Genomic DNA, 9117 nt, shown 5'->3' with positions numbered 1-9117 from the left:
GAGTGTGATTGTAAATTTTCTCAGAGTTTTGTTAGCATTCTGTGCCCATCATCCGTTATTTCCACCACTTTTCATTAAAACATGATGTTTTATTTCACATTTCTTTTCGTTTCGCGTTGCCTCTCGTATTGAGGTATTTAGTCCGCAAACATGACAGTATTCTTACCGTGACTGATTTGGCTCAGGGCCAGCCAGCTCTCTTTCTATGAAACCTGTAAACCGCATTCACCGGTTCTAACTCTATAGTGACAATAACTCTATAGCGGTTGTCCATAGCACTGCAATTGTTTCTCATTTTAACCGGAAATGGATTTCCCCACACATGATTTTCATGTCTGTACTCTGCACTGCAATTATTTTTTTCTGCATGGCCGTGCACGCGCGCAGCTTAGAGGGAACATTGCCCTTAACGACTCTGTGTAATCTACAAAAACACAAATTTGTGAAAATGGTGACGTCATGCGCATGCATATTACGTGTTCAGTCTATAGGCACGTAGTGTTTCTTTACAAAGTGACATCGCCAACTACTGGCCTGGCAGCATAATACAGCGCTTTTAATCATTTTTGTGGATTTTTGTGAACAGGGATCCTTTTGACAACGTTGTTTTTTTTGTTTGTTTGTTTGTTTGTTTTTTTGTGCTTTTCATTTACGACAATGCAGTGAAAACAATCCCCGTTCACATGGATCCGTGAAAACACTGTGTTATTCATTGCAGGCCAGTAGTTGCAAAAACATGCACTTTGAAACCCATTTTCAAAAGTTTGCATTTTGAGGCCCCAAAAACACGGTTGTCATGTAAATAAATGGTCAAAACGCATTAAAAGTTTTCCGTTTTTAGTTGAAAATGGTGTTGTGTAAACGGCCCCTTTATTTAATGTGAGGTTTCCTTATGTACTCGTAACAATCTCTTGTGTTCTTGAGTTTAATATTAAAGACTATTTAAAGAGTATTATGTGTTGCTTACCACAACTGTGACAAGTGACTACACAAATTTTCTCTAAATGGATTTAAAATAATTCTTCAATAAATTATTTCAAGCCTTGAACCAAACCAGGTCTGAAACAAATCAAAACTTTACAAACTTTATTACAAAGTGTTTGAAAAAACTATCAAATTTGAAAATCAGATGAAAACTGTTGAAACTGTTAAAAAAAAAAAAGTTGAAAACACAGGTAATCACTTTAAAAAAAATAAAAACTCAGAGCTCACTAGATCTGTCTTGAAGACTTATTATCAAAAGTCCTATTCTCTATGGAGAAAAGAATGGGATTTTTGCTTCTGGAACCCTACTGTTAGGCTCTGTTGACCTCGGTTTCCCTTTCCTATCGTGGATTTTGCAGGCTAGTCTTCATAAGCCTTGGATCTCATAAAGAACCACAATCAGCCTGGCTAATTATGACAGCTGAGTGCTGATGACTCGGGCTGGGCTTTGTGTTAAAGAGTGGAGGCCCGTTAATGCAAAACACTCATCTGTGCACAATTCTGCCCCAATCAATCTGGGTAAAATCAGCAGTAATGATTAATGCAGGCCTCCTCATGTAGAAAACAGGAATGTCGAAAGCCATCTCTTTCTATCAAGCATCAGTGATTGCCGAAGGAACATTACTGCAAAAAGAGAAAAAGAAATAATTAAAGGATGGACCCATTTCTAGATTACCCAACCACAGAAAACACCTTAGCAACTATATAGCAACACCATGACAACCATCATCATCAAAATTTTGCATGGACACACACCACTCGCATTTCCTTCAAATAAAAAAATAAAAAATATAAAAATCTAGACCATGACCAGAGTGTGTTGAGACCAAAACAAGACCAAGACTTTGAGGGGTTGAGATCAAAACAAGGCCGAGGCCAAGACAGGGCAAAACCAAGTCAAAACCAATCTGAAAGATCCATGTATACTGCCTGAGTATTATATTTAATCAATAAATGCAATTGGAATAATAAGACGCTATAAAGAGCTGTTATCGAAAAAGCAATTATTAACAACAAAATTGATCTCTGAACTGGCACAGAATTTGTATCTCAATCAGTACAATTTCATCTGCATAAATATTGTTGAGATTAGAAAAAGTACAAATGCGGTCAAGACTGAGAAAAGACCAAGACCTGACTGATCTGGCATGTAATATGTCATGTTTTCATTGTATTTTGGTCTTGGTTTCATTTTCAACCATTTTGTGACAGAACAGACCATAAAACAGAAGGACAACATGGGCATTCTCCTCACTTCTATAGATGATCCATGCTTCTCTCCCGCTTTCAAGATGGCTGCCTGATTGAGGACTATGTAGAAGAGTTTCTCAAATTCTCATCAAGTACCCTGGAAAGATGACACACTAAAGACCATTTTTTGGTGTGGATTGGATGATCATCTTTATCAGCAAGTTCCAATGGCTGCAAAAACATGTTCTTTCATGAAATGTATTGATTATGTTCTATGCTTGTGTGGATCATTGGATACAGTAGAGGAAGCAGTCTCAGAGTCTGTTCCGGCTCCAGAGTTGGCTCAATCCCTTGAGTCTGCACCAGAAAGTTCTCCAGAGTCCACTCCAGAGAATGCAGCACTGACCATTATGGCCACGGCCATTTTGTGTGTCTGGGCTGCACACTGCCAGCACCACACTGATCACCTGCCTGTGACCTCCAGGACTCAAGGGTGCCCGTCCCCCTCCCAGTTGAACTCTTTGTGGCAAAGGGTCGCACCTTCAGGGAGGGGGAGTAATGTCACATTTTCATCATATTTTGGTCTTGGTTTCATTTTAAAGAACTTTTAGTTTGTTTCTCTCTGTTTTCCTGTGTTACGCTCATCATTTGTTGGCATGGTTACTAAGTAAGTTACTAATTAGAGCACACCTGGTTCATTTGCCTGTGTATTTTAGACCTTCAGTTCTCTCCTCTCTTTGTCTGTTGTTGATTATGTTTGAGTACACACAGTTATTTTGATTCTTATGTTGCCTGATTTAAATTACTCGACTATTAAGCCTGGGATACAGTGCACGATTTTTGCAATTCTTTAAGATCATTACAAATCACACTGTGCAACATGGATCCATTGAACTTGGGCACGACATGCATGTAGACTGTACGATTATGACACCTGTTGACTCGTGGGATACGATGCAAGTTTCTAGAGAAGAATAAAACGTCATGCACTAATGGTTTACAAAAATGCCATGTCTTTTTACAGTCTATGGTTGAATCACACTTTTTTATGTGTGCTGAAAATAAAAAGGAAGCGTCAAAATAAGAAGGGAAAAGAGCTTGAGGTAAGCGGTTTTAAGTTTTAGCGCCGTGTCACATTGATTTCATGTCGCAATTTTAATGGCTGGTCAGTAAACGTAGGTCTTAACAGCAAACGCTCTGTGCATTGATCGTGCTGAATTTCTGGAACTGTCAGAAAATGATCGTAGGCTATCTTTGGTTGCAAGATCGGGAAACGTCCAACTTTGAACCTCTCTCGCTGTACAACATGGGACCACCGATTAAGAGCCACGATAACAGAAATCACCACGATTGTTTCACGATGGCAATCTTTCGTCTGGGACAGCCAAAAATAGTGCAGTGTGTCCCAGGCTTTAGACATATCCTCTGCCCTCATCTTCATCTTTTTGGACTACATTTTGTGACAATATGTAGCACAAGCATAATTAATGCAAATACAATTTTGTTCAAGTTCTGCATATAAAGAGCTTGCACCAGATGAATTTCTGTACACCCAGTTCTTTAAGACAACAATATTCTTCACCATCAAGTGTACTTACACTACTGATGGTGAAGAATATTCTTGTCTTTTCATTTATCCACCACTATTCCCCATGTGTTACATTTGTCTTTTTTAAAACACAATATTTTTACTTTGGTTGCTTATTTGTAGCCCTTAATTCATTTTTGTTTTCAGGTTTACTGCTGTGTTGATTATGCATTTATTTTTCAGCTGACAGTTAAATTGTTTTTTTGTTTTTTTACATACTGTGATGAAAAAGAAGAGATGAATTATGTTTCTCTCCAAATGAAGAATTGGAAATGAGCTATTTTCTCTTACACAGAAGATGCTGTTAAGTATAACTGCTATGCTTCACTTAACTGTAATGTATCTTAAGTTAATGTTGCATTGCAAGGATTGGCAGCTAAGTACAATATAGTGCATCTTGAATTGGTTTTTGCTGAATATCTTTTTTAAGCATGTTTCACTCACAGATATCTGTAGGAGTATGAAATTGGCAGTTTGATGTCTTCAAAATAAAACTCACAAATATATATTTCCCTGCTGGGAAAATGAACTACCTTATTGCTCTTGTCAACTGGCTAATTAGCTGTCTTGACTTAACTCTAAAGTCATCTTGAAATTAATATTGACCTTATTTATTTCTTAATAGGCTACCTGTTTCTGATCTAATTGTGCACAGTGCATTTAATATGAGAGAGAAAGAAAGAAAACAAAGGAAAATAATGAAATAAAACTTTTACCAATCTTTTATCAAAATGTAATCAGACAGAGAAAAAGTCAATTTCTTTGGTCCATTTTGATAATCTGGAACTGGTAAAACATTCAATATAATATAATGAAATCATAAACTAATTTTTCACAGTCAGCAGTGACCAGAAGGGGCTAATGCAGGGGTGTTCAGTCCTCTTCCTGGAAGGCCACTGTCCTGCAGAGTTTAGCTACCTGAACACAAGTTGGAGCTAAACTCTGCAGGACACCCCTGGGCTAATGGGACCATGCCATGCCAAACCTTGACTTCTTGATTGCACACGGTCATATCTTCTAGTATTTTATTAAATCCCCCTCACAAAGCCTTGAAAATCTTTGAGATGAGGGTTAACGGGGAAGCTGAGAAACCTGGCTGGTCCAACTGCTGGTCATCTGTTTTGATTGGCGCTTTTTGTGCAATTTTTAGCTATTCCTTTTACTACGTTGCAGTAGGATTACATGTGTGACATCTTCTGTCAAGGAGTCTGAATCGCCTCAGCAAAGATCAGACTCGTGACACATAATACATGTTGATCTGAGCAGATCCCAGCACCATTTACATGGGTCAGGCTTCCCACTGGCTGTATCTTCTCTGTCTTACAGTGGGCTCAGGCTTTAGCTGCTCAATCCCACCAGCTATCAAAGGGTTAGTTCAGCCCAAAATAAAAATGCTGTCATTAATTACTTACCTTATGTTGTTCCAAACTTGTAAGACTTTCGTTCATCTTCGGAACACAAATTAAGATCTTTTTGATGCAATTTGAGAGATTTCTGTCTCTCCATTGACTGCTTTGCAACAAACACTATGATGTTTCAAAAAGATCATAAAGAGATTGGAAAACTAATCCTTATGAACTGTGCAGTTTAGTCCAAAAATCTCCCATTAAGTTACAATGATTGAATGTTCAGCATTCAAAATCTAACCAGCAATGATGGTCATTTGCACATTTGAATCAGAAATCGATGCTGATTTTGTGCTCAAATATTATTCTTATTATTATAAATATTGAAAAGTGTTGTTGCCACTAAATACTTTTTATGAAAACTGGGATAATTTTTTCAGGGTTCTTTGATTAATAGAAAACTCAGTGAACAACATTTATTTGAAATAGAAATCTTTTGTAACATTATAAATGTCTTTAATGTCACTTTTGATCAATTTAATGGGTCCTTGCTGAAAAAAAAAGTTATTTTTTTACCCCAAAACTTTTGAATGGTAGTTTCCACAAAAATAGTATGGAGCAAAAATTGTTTTCAACATTGAAATGTTTCAATCAAAACATCATATTAGAATGATTTCTGAAGGATTATGTGACGCTGAAAATGTAGGATTCTTTATATATATATATATATATATATATATATATATATATATATATATATACATATATACATATATATACATATATACATATATATACATATATACATATATATACATATATACATATATATATATATATATATATATATATATATATATATATATATATATATATATATATATATATATATATATATATATATATATATATATATATATATATATATATATATATATATATATATATATATACATATATATATATATTAAAATAGAATAGTTATTTTAAATTGTAATAATATTTACTGTATTTCTGATCCAATAAATGAGAGACTTCTTTCAAAAACATTTAAAATAATCTTAATTAATTCCAGACTTCTGATCGATAGTGTATGTGACCATCTACAGTTGCAAAGGCAGTTTTGCAATGATTCTGTATGCAGAACAAAACCCTGAAACAAACAAATCTTTAAACTTAAAACACTATTCTTTTGCATGCACTGATATTTCCTTCATGAAATGCTAAATGTTGTACTCTCAACAGTTTTTCTCACTGTAAAAATTCAAAGTGATTGTGCAAATCTCTCCCATGCTGCTCCACACAGTGAGGCGAAATTAAAAAGTCCTCACGTTCTGGTCTGTAATTATTCCTCCAGGGGTTTTTGCCAAACACGAGCTTTCTTGACACATAAGGAGCATGCATTAGACGCAGTTCAGCCCCCGCAGTACCAGCCAAATAGAGAGCAAGGAAGCATGTGACAGAGGCGAGGCCACAGCAGTCCCGGTTTACAGAGAACTGGGTTGGGGGGTGTGGGGGGTCATCATTTTATGAGTAATCAAATTCAAAAAAGCTACTGGCTGGCTGCAATCTCAGATAATTGAGTTTAAAAGCAAAAATGGTTGCTCTCAAGACACAGGAACTCCTTAGGCTAGAATACCTGGTCAAATGTATGTCGTCCCCATATAAATGTAAGCGTGGAGAAGATGCAGGAGACCTAATGAGGCAAATGAGATCTAATTCATGCTCACGCACCCGCAAAAACCTTTTACTCTTCCAGTGCAGTCCGTCCATGTAATGTGTGCAGATGGTAAGGCGAACATCAATAATGGACTAACCTGAGAGGTTACAGACCGGTGTCCCACCGGGAGGGTCATGTGACTCCTTTGTGATTCCAGTTGTTCTGTTTAACCACTGTAAAACCATATAGCAATGCTTTAACAACTATTCAGAAGATCTTACAAACCACATAGCAACACGCTGGCAACTACCCTACAGACGTATGTAAATGGATGGATGGACAGATGGACGGACAGATAGATAGATTTCTCATAATGAATGCATTATGTATTCACTAAATATAAGATTTAAATCATTTTAATAATTGATATATGCAAACATAACTGTCCAAACAGTGTGGCTTTTTAATCAATCTGACATGTGAACCATTATTCCAATAAGTAAAATAAATGAAACATTCATCAAATAGGAGTAGATTAATTTGTCTAAGTAGGCAGCACATTTGTGATGATATAGCACAGTGGGGAGGGAAGCAGATAATTATTTGTGAATTAGGCTAATTTTTAAATTATGGTGCATTTTCACCAACTTCTTCTCTCTATAGAAACATTAAAACCAGGGCTTCACAGTGCAATAGTATTCACATATGCTATTAAAAATTACAAAACAAGGAGACTCATTTAACCCACTGGCACATTTGCAATAGGTTTTCACATACTAGTATTGCTTAAAGCTGCAGTCTGTAACTTTTTTTGGTTAAAAATGATCCAAAATCAATTTTTTGAGCAAGTGCATAACCAGCCAGTGTTCAAAACTATCTCCTTACCTTAGCCCAACTCACAACGGTAAGCTTGTAATAATGTGTTTTAAATCAAATGGTACTGGTAGGTTTCAAGTTCAAGTTCTTGAACTTGAACTTGAACTTGGTAGGTTTCCAAAGGAAATTTAAGCATGTCGCCATTTTGTCTTTGCACCATTACATCACGTCTGTTTACATAAAGTAGTCCCGAGCTAGTAGGCTATATCATGTGAGGATGCTGTGACGGATCATTTATAGCAGCTGCATTAAATAAACGTATCATTTTGATGGTGGACTGTATAATATGACAAATTAATGTTAGAGATTAGACTGTACAGAAATTGAAATCTACAGGTAACGCTAATACACACTAAATTCCTTTAACATTAACAATTTGAGAACAAAGAATACCAATAATAATAATTCACACAGTTCGATGTGATCCGAGCTAAGCGATTGTTAGATTTAATCAATATTGGCAGCGCGACTTATTGTAATGCTTTTTTTTCTTAGTTGGTCAGAACAAAAGTGGCAGATTTGTTACTTACTTGTTCGGATGACATTTTCCGGTGAAAATTCTTATTTTGGTCATACATCTGTGATTCAGATGTACAGTATCCACTGGTGCAGTGACTATCAGCCAGACATTCACACATTTGCATTAGATTCATCCACGCTGAAGAGCCATGCCGATGCACAATCCATGTAAAGATGGTAATTCCGCAAATAACTGCAACTGCAGGTTTCAAACAGAGATGGCGACAAAGAGGCAAAACTTATGGATTGCAGCTCTAAAATCATGTGCGCTGATGCCACTCAAACTTGAGCTGCCCAAAGAAGACCATAAAAATAGTGATCCAAACCACATCATCTGAAGCAAAAGAAACTCACACAATCTTAAAACAACCAACAAAGGTCAGATCAGGTGCACACTTTCAGCTTTTACAGTGTGTTAACATCACTGTGCCTCTGAGCTATAGTCGTTCAGTCACAAGACACTAAACACAAAGAAAGTCCATCAAAGGAAATGACCTTCTAATGGCAGCTAAAGTGTTGGGATTAATCGTCCAGAATGAGATCAAACTGAACCTCTATCCTCTGTCTGTTCACTGTGATCTTTGATCAATAAGGAAACCCTGCTGATCTCGTGCAATGCTGTGAACTGGGACACCCTTTCACATCACCATAGAAAGGATCAGCAAATTTAATGTGTTGAATGCCCTACAGCAAACACACACTTTTTTATGTTAACCAAGGGGGTCTATAATACCTAGAGAAAGCTATTCATTGCCATTAGCATTCATCACAATGAAATCTGCTCAACAGGAACAACAAGATAGCACTTAAAGGAAGTGACAAAGTACCACATAAAAACTGACATAAAAAGCTGCATACAATTCATATTTTTTTTCATTATTACTTTTTGAAGCTGCAGTCCATAACTTTTTTTGGTTAAAAATGATCCAGAATCAATTTTTGAGTAAGTACAT

Source organism: Chanodichthys erythropterus, chromosome 19 (assembly GCF_024489055.1).
Source record: "Chanodichthys erythropterus isolate Z2021 chromosome 19, ASM2448905v1, whole genome shotgun sequence".
NCBI lineage: Eukaryota > Metazoa > Chordata > Actinopteri > Cypriniformes > Xenocyprididae > Chanodichthys > Chanodichthys erythropterus.
The sequence above is the reverse complement of the archived record's forward strand: the minus strand, read 5'-3'. Positions refer to the sequence as shown.